General features: G+C 40.0%; 1 long non-coding RNA gene across 1 annotated transcript in view; it reads left to right on the top strand.

Moving 5' to 3' along the window:
* Positions 1-240: 240 nt before the first annotated feature.
* The window catches only part of LOC118470042 (uncharacterized), a 30,064-nt gene continuing 11,778 nt past the window's right edge, over positions 241-18,526 (top strand). The window contains exons 1-3 of the long non-coding RNA XR_008604445.1: positions 241-548; positions 12,798-12,884; positions 17,056-17,123. This is a non-coding gene — a long non-coding RNA (uncharacterized LOC118470042). The remainder of the gene's footprint in view (positions 549-12,797; positions 12,885-17,055; positions 17,124-18,526) is intronic.

Here is an 18,526-nt window from a genome sequence, read left to right as displayed (position 1 = left end):
AAAATGCCCCAAAAATAAACTTTAAAACCAGCAGAACACAAAAGCTCCATGTGCTCTCCAGTTTGCTGCTCCATCCCTGCAGCTCTCTCTCCTCCATCCGTCTTTCTCAGCATCTCTCTGCTGTCTAACTTCATAGCCGTCTGTGGCTGTGACACGGTGCTGCGACTGTTAGACTCCAGAGTTGTGGTTATACAGTGTGTGTAACGCCTCGTATCGCACACACAAACACACTCTCACACAGCCTGTCATCCCGGCCAGGTCCACCACCTGTCCTGGCCCGTGCTGCCGCTCCCCCAGCCAAGGAAGCTCATGCCTGGGTACTCTGGGCAGCAGCCCAGCCTTTCACATCCAGGTCCAGGGCCAGGAGACAGGGGCCAACAGCTGGCGGTGTGCAGAAGGAGCCTGGAGGCTTCCACAGCAGATGAATCACCACGGATTAATATTTAACTCCAGACTCCTGCTTCCCTCCAGCATCTCTGCTTCCTCCCCCTCTCTCTATACCACCTTCCTTCTCCCTCCATCCATCAGTCCATCCCACAGTCCTGCAGGTAAGTTGGTGTACGCTCAACAGACCTATACTATAAATATGTGATGGAGAGACTCTTTTTTAAAATATAAAAGCTTTTGGTTTTGTTGTTGCAGAATTTTTAACTGTTGTACTCTTGTTGTGGAGAGAATCAAACTTATTTCACTATTGTATTCTAGCTTTTTTCATATTTTTGATGTATTTTAGGCACAAAGTCCAACAAGCACCACTGAACAACAAATTCTGGGAATTAACACACTGAACCCTGTAAAACCCAAGTATAGAAAAAAAGCAAAAAAAAAGGACATATATATATATATATATATATATATATATATATATATATATATATATATATATACACATATACATGTATATGTGTGTGTGTGTATGTATATGTATATGTATATATATATATATATATATATGTATGTATGTATGTGTGTGTGTGTATAAACCTGAATATAGAAAAAAAGAACAAAAAATTTTGCTGATGTATTTCTGCAACAGCGGGTTTTACAGGGTTAAATAAAAGCTACAAGATTGCAAAATAAGATTGAAGAAGGGCACCAAAGCATTAATTCTGTGATTTAAAAAATAGGAATCCAAAGGTAGAGCACTCCTCAGTTTTAACCTGCATTCAGATAGTTCATTTGAGGTGGAAGTATTACTGATTTGTGCCACCTAAACAGAAATATTTGTGCCTTTTTTTAAAATTTTCTGAATGAAAATGTTGAGCAAAAGGCAGGATTTCACACGTTTCGAGGCAACAGTTTTATTTGTGGCGCTGCGGCCTGGGAATCGATGAGCGCTCTGATATTAAGCAGGCCGGTTTTTCAGCAGGTACTAAAGGCAGGTCATGGCTGAAATAGAAGCTGCTGTAAGCCCAGTAGCGTTAGCAGCAGCAGAGCCAGGCCTGTAATAGCATTCTCAGATGGGATCCGTTATGACGACTGCATGCCTGCCTTGCTCCTTCAGCTCTGATTTTATGATTAAAGCAGCAGACTGCTTTTCTTCCCGTCTTTTTTCTTTACTCCAGACTGCCTCTCTGTCTCTTAACCTCCTTTCATCCCCTTCTTTTCCATCTCTTGCCTTTGCCATCCTGCTTACCTTCTTGTCTCCCTTTATTTCTGTCTTAATATCTTTTCCTCTTCCCTTCTTCCTCCCTTCCTCTCTCTGTCAGTGTGCATATATGTTTGTAAAGATATATTGGTCCCCTGCGGTTCCCCCTCATTCACATGCATGTTCTGTGAGCCTCAGCCATTGGAGTGTACATAAAACCCGCTCTTTATGGCCGGACATAAAAGAGAAAGGAGGGAAAGAGAAAAGAGATAGATTTTCTTCTGTTCCTTAAAGAAGGGACGCTCTGATCTCACTTGTAACGGATTAACCTTTGAAGCACCCCCTCTTCATTTGGCTTTTTGTTTCTCTTGTAACTTCTGACACAAAGGCAATTCTGTCCTGACTAAAAAGGCCAATCTACTGTTATCTGGGTCATGTTGTGACGGTGAATGAAATATTATTTCTTTCCCATCTCTCGCTGTCTCACTCCTCTGCCTCCCTCTTGTCCCTTTATGACTGGGTTCAAGGGGAGCACGGTGGTGCCTCGCTGAATACGTAACCAACCAACGGGCCGGTGGAATTGTGGGAATTCATGGGAATCGCTGTAGGGACGGGGGTTCTTGTAGGATGACTTCCTGTCTGCCTGATTCAGGGACACTCAGGGGTGCTGCAGCGTCCCTCCGAGCCGTCCCTCGCTAGGCCTCAGCGGAAAATCTGTGTCTTTGTACGGGACGAGGCTGAATACACTGAGAGGGGCCAGAAAACTTCGGAGTCCTCATTGTCTTTCACTGCCGACCAGGGTCCAAATATGAATATGCAAATTCATAAGCAAGAGTTCAGTTTTCCCGGCCCCCCGAGAACACCTCCCCTCCACTCTTTATTCATCTTTTTATAATGTCCTTCTGTCTCATTTTCAATTCTGAACGAGGCGTTCGGCATATGAAAGGTTATTGTGTCACACCCCTAAAGGTTTTACAATGGTAGAAAAAGAGGAAAAAAAATCATAATTACATCCTTTGCCTATGTGATTCTGTGATTAGTATCGGATGATTATTTCTGGAGATTGAACATGTGTGGGTTGATACCGTGAGGTGAGTCTCAGTGGGCTTCGGAGACACAAAAGTACTTAACTGCTCAGTTTTACATGAGGTCAATATGATATTATTTCCTCTGAACTCGTCTCTGTGCTTAAACAGTGAGAGACCGAATCCCACGCCGTCTGGCACGGGGAACCCTCACTTTCCTGTCAGCGCTCATGTTCAGTGCAATCACCAACCAGCCTAATAGATCCTGGTCTCTCTCGCTGAATGTGAAATGTGCCCTTTGAAAGAAAAAAAAAAGAAAACGGCAGCGCTTTAATATCTCTGACATGTTTTAGTTGAGCGTGGAGGATTGGAGCTCGGTGAAAATCAATGGTGCTATTACTAATCATAGTTAGCGAGCGATGAGGAGTTGCTGGGGAAGGCCCTCATCGCTGCCAGGGATTCGGTTACATGTGAAGACAAGGCACGTCAAACTTGCACAGTGCAGACAAGCGTGGGGAGTCATTACATCTCCTCCAGCGTGCACGGCATGTAGGTGGAATCTGCAGGATGCAGGAACATCTTGTTGGATTTCATTTTAACACTCAAAGTCACTGCAAAACACATCCTAAAAGATGAGTTTAAGGGTTCCTGCTTCGATAAATAGCACAGAGAGGAAACTGGTAGCAAGTTGGAGGAGGAGGAGGGACAGAAATTAGAGTCAAAACCAGAACATTAATCTGCTGCTGTATGTTCAGACTGGGTCTCATCTGCTTGTAGTACGCTGTAGAAAGAAATGTAGTTAAAGCAGAAATCTGGCAGCAAGGGGGAAACAAAAAATATGGTAAAAATACCGTAAAAAACTGTGGAAATAACAGCACATATTTGTAAAGTCATTATACATTTTTCTGTTCATTTACACCAAAGGTGTCAAACTCATTAGTTCAGGTTCCACATTCAAACCAGTTTGATCTTCAGTGGACCAGACCAGTAAAATCACAGCATAATAACCTATAAATAACTCCAAATGTTTCCTTTGTTTTAGTGTAAAAAAGTACATTCTGAAAATGTTCACATGTAAGGAATTCTCTTTTTACAAAACATCATGAACAACCTGAAATTTCTTCAGAAAAGTAAGTTCAAGTTCAGCAACATTCAGCCTCAGTTTATCATTTCCACATTACAACTTCCAGATCAGTGTCTACAAAGGAACACAACATTTAGTCATCTGGAACTGAACCATAGAAGATTTTACTTTATGATCAAAACGACAAAAGTCAGACAAAGACAAAAACCCCAACAAAAACAAGACAAATTATCACAAAAATCAGACACAAAATGACAAAAATGAGACAAGCGACATGAAACCAAACAAAAAAGAGACAAAAATTAGACAAAAAAGTTACAAAGTGACAAAAAAAGGGACAAACAACAAAAACAAAACAAAAAATACACAAATGACACAAACAAGACCAAAAATGATGCAAAACATCAAATGACAAATAAGACAAAAAACACAAGCAAGACAAAGGGGAAACACAAAACGACAAAAACACGAGACAAATGACAAGTCGGACAAAAAACAACAAAAACAAGACAAAATATTACAAAAATGAGACACAAAATGACAACAGAACAATGAACAATCTAGTATTTTACTTTATGATCAAAACAACTTGTCATGGTCTAGAAATTATTTTAAATTTATAGTTTTACTAATTTACAATCTGCAGTTAATGTCTTCTCTGGAATTTTTCCACTTTGAGGGCCGGATTGGACCCTCTGGAGGGCCGCTTTTGGCCCGTGGACCACATGTTGGACACCCCTGCTTTAATGTGTCCAGTATCGGTCCAATGCAGCGCCCTCCATCAGTAGTTTGCTCCCCTACTGCCCCGGTTTGCAGCTGGAATTGATGATGGGTGTGTGTGAGGTCTGATCCACACTGACTGACAACAACCTGCCTCTGTGGGTGGAGCCGACATCAGCGAGCGACACCAGAAATCTGGACGTGATCATTACCTGGCCTGGAGTCAAGGCCGTTAGCTCCACTCCCTCTCCGCTCAGCTCTGGATCGTCTGTCACGGAGGAGCCCGGTGTCCGAGACCTGCCACCGTGAAAGATGAAGGGGTCCTTGCACTCTCCAATGAGCCGTCCGTGGAGATGCCCGCGACAAACGACCCGTGAGCAGAGACACACCTTTCATCAGCGAGAGCGATGAGAGCGACGGGACGAGCCAGTGTGTGTTGGTGTGTGTTTGACCTGACCCTTTAAATACCCTTCCCCCTTCTCCTGCCATCCATATTCTTCCTCTTTTCTCCCTGACGCTGGGAGGCCTTGGGATCACTCGGAACATTTTCTTGCTCCCCGCTGACAAAAATGTAATCAGGCACCTCTGTGTAGTTTAAGAGTGCAGTGTGGGTGATTCATAGAGCGTGAGTGCTCATTAAATCGCCTCTGTAGTGCAGGAACACAAGAAAAAGAGTGATGTGGATAATTTACTGGACTGCTGTGGGACTGGATGCACAAAGACAAATGCACAAAACAGTGCTCAAAATAGTGGCTCCACCTACATCTAAGATTCACCTCCATATCGGACAATCCACACATTAACATTGAGTTTGCCAATATCAGTCAAGTCAAAATCAAAGTCAGCTTTATTGTCAATTCTTCAATATGTATATGACATACCAAGAATCGAAATTACGTTACTCTCTCCTCTTGCAACAGTAGACATTAAATATACACTTAGAAAATAAGATATAAAAGGGCAAAAAAGAAGAAAGGAAGCAAAACTAGAGCCGAGCAACAACTAAGAACTAAGAAAAGCAGAACTGAGTGAAATGTAAACATGACCATGAGATAAAGTAAATTATATGTAATGTAATATGTAAATTATGTGGAGGCCGTGGTTGATGGACGACCTGGTGTTAGACCAACTTTCTCACAGGAGACTGATGTTCCTGGGTCTGATCTCAGACCTGCATTCCAACATGGTCTCATCCCCACATTTTCACATCAGGATGCTCATTTTCTACCCTTGTGTCTTCACTTTGAAACACACCGGATCCATCCATCCATCCATCCATCCTCATTAGGGGGGCTGGAGTCTATCCCAGCTGACTTAGGGTGAAGACAGGGGACACCTGGACAGGTAACAGTCTATCACAAGGCTACACATAGAGACAAACAATCACACTCACATCTACACCTACGGACAGTTTAGAGCAGGGGTGTCAAACTCATGTTAGTTCAGGTTCCACATTCAGCCCAATCTCATCTCAAGTGGGACGGACCAGTAAAATCATAACACAGTATTTTACTTTAAGACCAAAGCAACAAAATTCAGATGAAAACAAGACAAAATATTATAAAAAATGAGACAAACGACATGAAACAAAACAAAAAAAGAGACAAAAAATGAGACAAAAAAGGTACAAAGCGACAAAAAATGAGACAAACGACACAAACAAGACAAAAAACCCCCACAAAACAACAGAAAAGATACACAAAAGAACGAATAAAGCAAAACACAAAATGGCAAAATTAAGACAAAAAACACAAGCGAGACAAAACGGAAACACAAAAAGACAAAGACAAAGTGACTGAAAATCAAAATGAGACAAAAATTTAAATAACTGAACAATGCTGACAAATCTCAGTCATGTGGGAAACAAACACAGCCTTGTGTTTGACTCCAGCCATCCTTCTTCTCCATAAGAGGACTGTTTTCTGTCTTTTTACTATTTGACCTGCAAATGTACAGAAATAAAACGGTGCCTGGTGTGTTGAAAGCTGACACCAAGGGTTTGATCCAAGTGTATGTGAGGAACTGGAAGTGAGATTGTTGTGTGTTTTTGTTGTCCATCCCAAGCAGGTATACCTTTTTGGTTTAAAGCCTTAATAAGTAAATTATTATGGTAAAAACATGATGCTACAGGGTCGTAACGTCAATATTTAAAGTTGTTTGGTTCATTTGTAACTATATTTTTCCACTGGAAAGCACTTCAGAACAGCAGAAGTTGTTGCTTTAAATGTAAAGAACAATGACTTGTCTTGACCATAGTCCATTTGCATTAAAGACAGTCTTTTCCAAATCTTCGCCACTCCATTGTTGGCATGTATGGATACTATAGAAGGGGTCATTAAAACATCGGCATGAGAAAACTCAAAGTTTTGCATAAGTGCACCAGAAATTGTAGTATGGTCACAAGGTTCTAGGCTATATTACCTGTCAGTAAGTACTACTTTTCCAAATGTTAATGTTTTTTTGTGTCAGAGGGGTGAGCCGTTCCTCTGTGGTACTTTGAGACCATAGTTTGTGAGATTATTTTGTCCATCCCTTTATGCAGTACAGGAGGTCCTCGACTTACGTAGGAGTTCCGTTCCTACGGCCCAACGTAAGATGATTGTTGCTGTAAGTCAAAATGTAAACAAAGCCTCACGATATCGATGAGTTCTTCGGAAAGTCATGAATACCAACGACTTTCATGCATGTATGAATCATTTCACAAGAAGATAACAGAATATGTTGCACTGTTTTTATAACTTGATCTACTTGGGAGCTTGGGAGCGATAATGAAGGGCTAAATGTTAGTGAATGTAGCACAATCTAAGGTGGCGTACAACCGGAGAATGGAAACAAAGCCGTCTTAAGGCGTGACGACTAGTTCCACATAACCAGTTCTGAGGTAACGATGAAACGCTGTAGGTCGAAGACGTCGTAAATCCCCTGTACATAGTTCCTGCATTTAGCATATCATATTTGATTTCAGATCTGTACACTGAAAATACAAAACAGTTCAACCATTTTTGTTGACATAGAAAGTCAAAATACAGGTAGCTAGCTGCTGTTAGGATTCCTCCCCTGTTTGTTCCTTCATTTTCCCCTTAGTACAGATCAGGAAATCGTTAAATATATTTGTATCTGTCGGTATTTTGCTTGCTTAGTTTGTTCTGGTGAGGTGGAAATAGCAGCAAAGCTTTGATCTTTTTTAATCTGTTACCATTTAGTTGAGTTAATTCATTTTTTCACCTTTTTTCTAGAATAAGTATGCAAAATTTGTGTAGAATTTACTTGTATCTTATTCCCATTTAACCTTGATCTTGGTTTTAACAAATCCTTGTTCATTTAACATACAACATAAAACATTTTTCTTCTCATGGCGTGTGATAATAAGCTACTTGCCATTGCATCTAATTTACATTCAGGAAACAGAAGACTGCAAACATATAGTAACATGATTCATGAATTTCTTTCTGAATACATACAGTAATTATACCTCCAGTCAACGCAAACAAAATCTACGACACATGAACCCCCTGAAGGGCTGCAGCCGCTCATGAATCACCAGAATATAAGAATTATCAGATTATTTACAAACCCACGATGTGTCTGCGAGTGTATAAATAAGCATGTAGTTTATTCTGTTCTAGCTGAGGGAATAAGTAGCATGTATGTGCTCAGGGGGGCATGTGATGTCATTATTTACATATTCCAAGTGTAATCTTTCATCCTGTCAGTAGAGTAAAAATATTCCCTGGTGTGGTTTGGGGTTTTCTCATCTTATACAGGAGGACGTCTCACTGACCAATGCACTTATATGGAAAAGAACAACCGGGTCAATCTATAGCTGAGGGACTTCTGAAGTCCATGGGATTTATATTAAAAGTAAAAATAAACAACAAAAACAATGTTTTTATGTTCATTATGATCATGTCTTTATAAATTCCATAATTATTTATTATTGAAACAAAAACTTAATAAAAAATGACTGGATATCACTAAAATGTCAACTAAATAACCGTCTGAATTTAACAACAACCACCTTCTAATGAGCTAAACAATAATAAAATGAGCTGATTCAGAAATAGTTCTGATTATGTTCTTTTTATTAAGTTGAGATAATCATGACAGATGTTTCTTTTTTGGCAATATATTAAATTTCAGATGGAAAATAACAAATTAAATCCCTTTTCACTAAGTTCCCCATTACAAAAACACCTCTCCAGGAAGTGTGTTAATTCCAGATCACATGACCTGCTCCACATGATGTCATTTCCTCCTGAAGAAAAGACTGGCCAGACTCCAAGGCTTTCTGAGTTATTTAATATAAAGCAGTCAGCAGGTTTACTAAAATATCTTTACAAATAACTTTACATTTCAACTTTACTCAATTGTATATATAATATTTAGAAGAATCTTCCTCTAAAATGCCGTGTGGTGTTTGGTTATAGGCGGCCATGTTGATTTTAGGCCTGAAAACAGCAAAAATGTCAAGTATGATACAAAAAGTCCAGCAATTATAATTAGACCTGGCCGATGTTTCCCTCCTTCAGTTTGGCAGGAGAGTCCGTTTCCATTCACAAACCCATCTCTCTGGTTTCTGTCTGTCACACAGCTTGATTTCCTCCTTTTCTTGTACTTTCTGTCATGTTCTCCTTCTCTTTTTTCCCCCCACTCTTTCCTTCGTTCATCCGTCCTAACTCCACTCATTCCTCCTCCACCCCTACTAGTTACTAGCAGCATGTGGAGTCGGTGCTGCAGGATGCTCCGGGCAGAAAAGTAGGCCAGGATTACTCTTGCTGGCTTGTCCCCAGTGAAGCATGTGCTGCATGTGTGTGTGTTTGTGTGTTCAGGCCGGGGAGAGAGTGGGCATGCAGGCTGGTCAGCCAGCAGTCAGGGTAGAGCTGGGCATATGGAGCCTCGGTATTGGGCCAGCAGGTATTTTTCAGCGTCTGCTCTCTCCTCCTTTGTTTAATATTTCCCTGCTTCTTGACGTCCTGGCCGCAAAATCCTGTTTGTGCTGCCAGCGCAGAACTGCAGTATGGTATAAGCTCAGATGGAATATCATTTCTGTCAGATGAACTTCACGTATGCTCAAAACGTCATGCTCATGTGCTCTTCTCAGCACGGCATTCAGATAAGTTTGGATTGTTTGGACAGGACCCTAAGGTCGACTCAGGAAAGTTACCTCAACTGTTTGTGGAAACTTTTAATTTGAAAAAAACACCCAAAACTTGAAGTTCTGAGTATTTGTTTGGTGGTATCAGGAATGAAGAATGGATGTATCTGGATGAGTGTTGGTTTAACTAATTGTTTTGTGCATTTTGCAGCTTTTGACCCTTTCAGTGTTTGGTTATATGACATTGTCTTATTGCAAAATCTTAGGAAATTTTGAACAAGGCAATTCAAACTTCAAAAGCAGCTGGGATTCTCTCTTTGATTCTTCTTATTTGAAGTCCAGTTGCTTCCTCCTAAAGCTCCTCGGACAATTCAAAGTGCTCATACATACTATAAAAAGGAATTGAGACAAAAAAATAACATAGAGGTTGTTGTAATATGATTCTACAAGTACAAGGAAAAATGTAAAAGAACAATAGAATAAGGCAAAGTAGACTAAAATGTATCCTACAATCTCTTTTAGGCTCTTATTCCAGTAACCTAAATGAGAAGTCCAGTTGTTTTCTACTGATGCTCCTAGAACAATGCTAATAGTGCTAATACATACTAGATAAAGGAATTAAAACCAAAAATAGCATAAAGGTCATTTTAGTACAATTAATATGACACAGAAAATAACAAGAAGACAAAGTGCTCTAAAACATGAACTAATTGTAAATCATTGCTGTAGTCATGAATTTAAAGTATAAAAAGTCCTTTGGAAGAACTGAGAGTTGCAGCATTCTTCATGTAGAAGGTAACGAGACAAGGGCCTCATGTTTTGGCAACAGGCTTCACTTTTTCCTACTATATGATCTTGATGAGTTCACACACACACACACACACACACTTGCACACTGTGGCCCTCATTTTTTTAATCCTCATTGCCTCCAACTTAATTGTTCTCTTAATTAGGTTGCAGAGCAGTGCTTATGGCTGCAGGGAACATGTGTATGTACAGTAAGAGTGCGTACGCAGTGTGTGTGCGTGTGTTTGTGTATCCCATGTATGCATACAAGCATGTGTGCATAGGTTTGTGTACATGTATTTCCATCAGCTCTGTGGATTGCGTGGTGCGCCTGGAGGAAGTGGAGCTCTGATCTGTGAGCACTGGTAGCTCCACAGAGAGCGATGCATGCCAAAACCCAAATCCCCCATATAGTCTGACACTCACACCTTCCCCCCTGAATATCATCTCTGCTGTATGTAGCATCACAGTAGCTGCACTTCCTCACTCTCTCTCTCTCTCTCTCTCAGATGAGCTGTTCTTTTTTATCCACTAACCATCAGCAATAATAGAATGCTGTAATTTTGGTATTTTAGTGTAACACATTAATGTGGCCACATCATTTAGCTTACTTTTTCACGTTAACATTTTAAAGCAGCAGATGTTTTCTGAATGCCTTACACCAGTTTCTGTCTGAAGCCTGAATGCTCTATTCTTTTAGAAACCTAATCTAAAGCTTGGTCAAATGTGTGTGAGGGTCCACAGTGAAAGTATCTGAGCCATAGTAGAAGAGAAGAGAAAAACAGCAAGACAATATCAAAACTGACTGAGTTCTGGATGCTTCTTAAACAGTATGTCACATCTAGTCTTCTGGAGCAGTTCCAGGACCTATGTGGAGCTGTGTATGTGGGAAACAGGACTTTAAGGTGAGCTAACAGGACGCTGCCTGATGTCTGGGCCTTTAAACAGAAGGTCTGGTTGGCCCCAACCCAAATAATGAAATGTGAGATAGCAGTCATGTGGCTGGATTACAAGTTAGAAGGCAGGTGTGACTTTGGTATCCTGGTGGATATAAAAAGGAGAGACTTGTCCTTAGATCTCTTACCTCTTTTCACAAATCAAATCAAGTTTATTCATTCAGCATGTTTAAAAGGGCCTCAGTTGACTAAAGTGCTGCATGTGTTTACAGTCAGGCATTAATATAGTTCAGTGCAAAAAGCAATCAATTTAATAAAGAAAATAAATTTTAAAAAATAGCATGAAATGTTAAAACAAGGCAAAACAGAATAGGAAGTTATATGATAAAAGTTTAATGCAGGGGGGTCAGATTTCCATTCCTACGGTGTGACGTAAGTCGATTTTCGCCATAAGCCAGACCTCCGGTGAAAACGTTACCAAAGTCGTTACATGCATCATGATATTGATCAGTTTACATATTTGTACAACTACAGTAATGACAAACAGTCATTAGCTCACACTGAAACACAACTCGGTAGGAAAATACCGGCCAAAATGTAAATTGTAAGTCTGACTTACGCTTGGGAGCCATGATGAAGTTAGTGAATGCAGCATAATCCAATGTGGCGGTAAATGTAAACAAAGCCATCTTATAGCGGTGCATGACTATATACTGTATTATATATATATATATATATATATATATATATATATATATATATATATATATATATATATCCAACGCTAAATACTAGGGCCATTAAGAATGGCTGAAAGCCATCAAAAACATGTACGCCTTGGGATTTTTCTTAAAAATGTCAGTAGAGGAAGAAATTTTTCTGGACACTGTAGAAATAGACATTAAGGCTGCAAGCTTAGCATATTTCCACTATGATGCTGACCTTTCAATGCCAGACTTCCAGTGTCTCCATACCGCTGGAGAACGGTCTGGCTGTGCCTTATTATCATTCTGCTACAGTGGAAAATGTTCTAGTTTGTTATTATTTCTTTAAACCAATCACAGTGGTGTTCAGCCCAGGATGCAGCAATGGTGTCCCTGCAAACTGCTAGTAGTGATGGAGGAACTGTTTTAGTGGAACCTTTGCTTGCTAGAATATTAGAAATGGCTAATTCATGTCAAGAACAATCTTTTGCAAGACTTGCCTTATTTCACATGTAGGTTGCTGTTCGGAGGTGGCTGTTGTTGTTTCTTGTTGTCAAGGGAATTTCGAAGACGGTAACATGTGAATTGAGTGAAATGTGTGGTGGAAATGGTAGACTTATACCTGAAGTCTACATCTTGTGAGTCAGGCTGTTATGACCATGAAATAAGAAGCAGAAAATGGATTAATATAAATAAATCTCATAGGGGATGAGAGTTGAAAGACCAGTTGAGAGAGAGGAAATCTCCTCTTGGATAATGGTGAGAAATTTCTAACACTGCGTTTTTGTACTCGGTGTAGCTGGAAACAGTACAAATTAGTTATTAGGGAATAATGAAGCATGCATGAGTAAGAACTTTGTCTGAAAAGACCTAATCATTTGATGATTTTTCTTCTCTAGATGCTCTGCCTAATGACCAGCTGGCTGTGGAGTGGATGTTCATTGTGTAAAGGAGTGCAGTCCCTGTAGTGAGATGGCCATTTTCAGGTCAGTATTTACTGTTAATGCTGTTTCTCTCAAATGTTTTCATGTATTCTGCTCCTGCCGTGCATCTTAAATGATCCAAATGAATACACTGTTAAAAAAAAAAAAAAAAAAAATGTTGGTAAATTTTAGGGTGAAAAATTGTCAAACCATGACAGTAAAAATGTGCAAACTCTAAAACAGTTTGATCCAGTTTATATAACACTGAATGACCATAAATAAGTTAATCAGGAGAAAACTATTTTTTTTTCTTAAAAAATAAATTTTTCTACTCTTGCACAGTCATTTAATATGTGTATAGCATTCAACTACAGTTTTTGCTTTTATTTCTCGATAAGAATACAGTTTTTCACAGCTAAATCTAAGTACTGTTGTGCTGATAATGGAAACATACCGTAATATTTATAACAAGGAACATTTTTGCATTAATTTCATGTAAATAATACAGTTTGCACTGGTCAAATTGATACATATTAAAGCATATGTCCATTATTTTCACAAAAATACATTTTGTGTTAATAACAGTCAGATGCTTTAATATTTATGACAGCTATAAGCAGAATTTTTGCATATACAGCATGCACATTCATTGCTAAAAATGCATATATTAAATGTTAAATACACTAACTGTTGTGCTGATAATGGAAAAAATCTTCAACATTGCCATCTATTTTCTCCTACTGCCACCCTGCAGACAAAGTCAAATCCCCTTTAAGGTTTATTGTAGCAGATAGAATCATGTTCGCTGCTGAGAACCAGAAGCTCCCTGTAAAACTGACCAAGTGCATTCAAACATCATGGAGTTGCTCTGCAGATGCATGCGGTCAAACAGTAGAACAGATCAAATCAAACAGCCAGATTTTTAACATGCACACTCCATACTACACTGCTTTGCAACTGGAAACTGTATTGAAGTTGCTCTAAGGTTTATTGTTCCTCTTCCAGAATGGCTTCTCAACAATGCCTCGACCTTCCTCTCGTGCTGCCATTGTGAGTCTAGAACAAAGTAATTTCTGCAGAACAATTCAGCTCCCCAGTGGAAATATGATTAGAAGTTGAAATGGTGGCTGTGTCCAGGTGAAAGTGTTTAATGCTGGGTAGCGCAGCAGCGCAGGTGAAAGTGTTTAGTGCTGGTAATGCAACCTCCCTCGGCCTCCCGCTTTCCCAGCTGCGTATGATTATACTTTCTCTCTTTCTCCATCTCGCTTTGATTGCTTCCCTATGTACATGCAGATTAGCCAGGAACAGGACATGCTATATGGTATAAAGTACAGTGTGCTCTATTAATCCGCTCTCTCTAATAACCTCGCTGCAGCCCTTGTTGTCTTTTTGTACGAGCTAATCAAAGAAAATCTATTATTATACGTCATTATCATTAATTATGACCCTTTATACCCGTAGTTTGTTATTTCGAGATCATACTAGTTCCACTTTGACAATAGAGCAGAAGATAAAAGCAATAAAACCTCATGTGTCCTGAAAATTCAGTTAATCTTAAAAAAACAGCACAAGAAATTGTATAATCTGCTCTTTTCCGACTACGTCTGTTCATCCTTCAGTGTTCAATTTGGTTTTGCTTCCTAACTGGTGTGTGCGTGTGCGTATGTGCGCGCATGCATGCGTGCGTGTGTGCAGCGTGCCTGCAGCGTGCACAGCGTGCACGGCGTCTGTCTGCAGAACGCAGGGTGGAGGCGGTTCCTCCATGGCTGTCCGGCCTGTAGCTCTCTGCTGGCTAATTAACATCATTTTACCCAGGGCCCGAGCCACGCTGATGGGGGATAAGCTAGCCTTTGACGGGGGAAGGCAAGCGTGGCGCCTCCTAATCAGGGGCCTGCAAGTGGGGCGGAAAACACCTGTTCTGGGTACAGGTGTACACCCCAGCACATGGCTGCACTCTTTTGCCTCCGACTCCAACTTCCTCCCCCCCTCGGCTCCCTCACTTCTCCTTTTACATGATTGCTGACTCACATTCCTGCACTCACTTTTCTTTGTGCAAATTTTTCTTCCACGTGGACGGGATAACCCTGGTACTGGTCGATTTAAAAAGAACAGCGCTTCCTAAAAACATGGCTATTGCTGAACTATGTCAGGATTTGTGTTCCTATTTCAAGGTTTTTCTTGTTTGGGTTGAGAACAGACTGGACCTCAAGCTGCAATATTTGCAACTCTGATCACACTGCACAAACTCTAATCTTACCAAGTCTGTTTGGAAACTTTTAAGGAATTATTGGAATTTTCTTCATGAAGGCTTTAAAAATTTTCAGAAATTTGGGAAATTTTTTTGTTGAATTTTGGGATTTTTTTCAGACAAGGAAACAATATTTTTTGGTGCCTGTAAATGAGGACAACAGGAGGGTTAATACATCTCAAATTAGGAGTTTACATGAAAGCGAAAATCTATTTTTGAGTAAAAAACTGCTATTTTTTTTTAAGCATGTCTGGCTTATTTTAAGACACCTAAGCTTGACAATCCTGGTAAAATAGAGCTTAAAATAAGTTTTCTCAGCTAATTTTAAGATCTCAATATTCTAAATATCATATCTTATTTCCAGAAATCTCACCAAGCCATTTTTCACTTGTTCTGTTGGCAGATTTTTCCCTCATTTCAAGGTAAAAGTTCCTTGAAATATTTTTTTTCTTGTTTTGAGAGGTGCATTTTTTCCAGTGCAATCTTGTGTAAATCAGTCATGTAACATTCATTAAACCTTATTTTAATGCAGTCAGCAGGATCAAAAAGGACCCGTCTCATTTGTGCTTATTTGTACGTCTACATTTTGCGTTTTCTTACTTGGCTGTATTGTAGATGAGGTCTCCATACCTCAGTGTATTCTGAGTTGAAATGAAGGTTAAATGAATCGGTTACATCCCTCTTCTCCCCCGTTTCTGCCTTTGATTGAAAGCAACAAGTTCATGCCCCTTCACTTATTATGATTCAAGCTGTCATGAAAATGTAGAAAGTGAACGAGGTAGAAGTAGATCGACTAGGTCAAGAAAATGAGACGTAAAAATGTAAAATACACCCCAAAAAATGAGCCATTACTGCATTTTTCATCGTCAGCTGCCTCCATGATTTGTCAGATAGTGAAAACAATCATCCTAACATCAAGAACCGGCCGGATTTTAGTGTCAGTGTCCATCAATGTAATATTCATGTTAAAGCAGGAGTTGCCAACTTTTTTTTGGCTTGACAAGCAAAAAAAAATGTAGTCCCTTCGTGTGAACGTAATTCAACCAAGAGATAATTCCTGGTTCTCACGTTCTTCCATTTAAAGGAATTTTTTAAAGCCCAAAGAAAAACATGGCAAAATGAAAGGAAAGTCTGTTTAATTCCTTTAAGCTAGAAGTTTAAAATATTGCATATAGCAAATGCATGATCTTATTCTCAACTGAAGCAACTTACTCATGGATGAGAATAATCTTAGGATGTTATCTGAACATAGAATACTAATGTAAAGGCAAAATGCACTAAAGATGAATAAAAGCAGTGGATTAAAATGTGGAGAAATGGATTCAGTTGCTTAGAAAATGACAAAACTATCCAGAAATACACCAGAAAACTGCTTTGTCAAAGTTTAACAATGAATGAAATGAACACGTATAGAGTTAAACCTTGTACTTTCTGCTGCATTCTCTGCTGCATTGTTGGTGTAACTTAAATGCTTCTTACTGATGCTTTCATGGTCCTGATGACAAGGCATTAGTATTCTCTGAGAAGGTGTGCACTTGCACGTCTGCACCATCTCTTCCCTCCTGAATTTGCTTCCTCTCCTCCTTTGTCTTCATTGGAAACAGCCTGCGTCTTGCTTTTCACCGAAGGAAGCAGTGCATGGATAATATGGTTACGCCGTTACTGATGCATAAAGCTGCATGTCTGGTTCTTGTCAAGACCTTGCCACCAAAGTCAATTTGCCCGTGCCCTGGCAGAATGTAATATTTCTTTAATCAGATCAACACGGAAATTACGTCGGTAGACTGTATTGATACGAGAGGAAATAATTAAACTCGGGGGCTCCAGGAATAATTTCACCCTCTGAGCATTACTGTAAACCCCATAAAAAAACAAATCCGCTCTCTCCTCCCTCCTTCGCAGGATGAGATAAAGAGGAAACCAGGAACGTAGATAGACGGATGAGATCTCATTGACTCGGCCTCTGGTTTCTCTCTGTGCTTTCAGCGGGTCCGTCCTCTGCTGCTTCATCCAGCATGACGTCCAGAACGGAGCATCAGGAAGTGCAGTTTGAGGTAACAACACACTGAATACGCTGCTGGAACAAGTGTCTGAGTTTGGTATTTCATCAGTCAGGAGAACCTGCGGCTGTGAGATGTAGAAAGAAGCCTGTCGCTCTGCAGGATCATGGATTTGTTGCTCCTCGCATCCCGTCCTGTGAAAGGTTGTTAACTGTGACGCTCAAATGAACCAGACCAGACCCCTCTAATGGCTTATATTGGATCCACCTGGGTTACCACCACAGCATCCATTACCCATCATGCCATCCTCCCTGGATAATACCAGGAAGGGGTGACATTGAGGACTCTTCATGCCTTCACCAAGGTCATTAGGTACAAAAAAAAAAAAACAAACAACAGCTTGTATTTAAAATCATCTGAGCTGGGCTACTTAGTATGTGAAGCCTGCAAACTACACGCTAGGATTTAGTTCTCATTTATTGCAGCATCTTTTATGCCTCATCTTGACTGAATTTAGAGTTGATTGTACTTGGATTCTGACAGTTCTTTTCATCTGTCAGAGCAAATCACTTTTTTCATTCTCATTTTTCTTTCAATGTGATTTTCAGGATAAAAAACACAAACAAAAATGTGCAAATGTTCAGGAACCAAAGTTACAGGAGTTCAAAACTGTTTAGCAGTGTCACTTTTTTGCCAGATTTATCCAGGTGTGGACTGCTGAAAACTGCATCTGCTGAGAGTGTTACATTTAAAATCCTTTTCCCCTTCATCATGCAGGTGTTTTGCTGTTACCACCCTAGTGTCTTATATTTGGCCTCATTCAAGAGGTTCTTGAAGGTGTTTTTTTCAAACAGAAGAAAGCGTTGTTCATCCCCCACAGCTCCTAATCGTTCTGGCTACGACATGTTTGCGTCGTGTCAAGGTGACTGTGGCCACACTGCCGCTCGGCTACCTTTCATACAGCTTGTTAGTAAATGAAGATTAAGTGTTAGCAGGAATAAAACACAATACACCTTGATCAGGCTCTCAAATGGAAGATTAATTTGCCATTCTTTTGAATGAGCAATCCTCACGGTGGTCCATAATTATTCAAGTTCCATTTTGGGTTAATTACGGTCATTAGCGCTATGTGTTCTAAGTGAGGGGCTAATTTTAAAGAAGTGGCTTGAGATTTAACTAAAGAAGAAGAAGAAGAAAAAAAACCCATGTGAGCCTCTGAGATGAACAGATCATTTGGTTTTGAGGGGCGGAAATTGATAGAAAACAGCTGAGGAGGGAACAATTATTCTAATGATCTGACAAACACAGATGCTGCAAATTAGATTTAGTTAGCTCAGCGCTCTCCTGCTGGATACCGTTGGGAGGATTAAACTGGTGTTTGGTGTCTCAGTGTGGTGCACCTGCAGAGGAGGATGGTCTGAAAACCAGGGAGTTTTAAGACAGTTTGGATTATTAGA

This window comes from Amphiprion ocellaris, chromosome 16 (genome assembly GCF_022539595.1).
Source record: "Amphiprion ocellaris isolate individual 3 ecotype Okinawa chromosome 16, ASM2253959v1, whole genome shotgun sequence".
Lineage (NCBI taxonomy): Eukaryota > Metazoa > Chordata > Actinopteri > Pomacentridae > Amphiprion > Amphiprion ocellaris.
The sequence above is the reverse complement of the archived record's forward strand: the minus strand, read 5'-3'. Positions and strand labels throughout refer to the sequence as shown.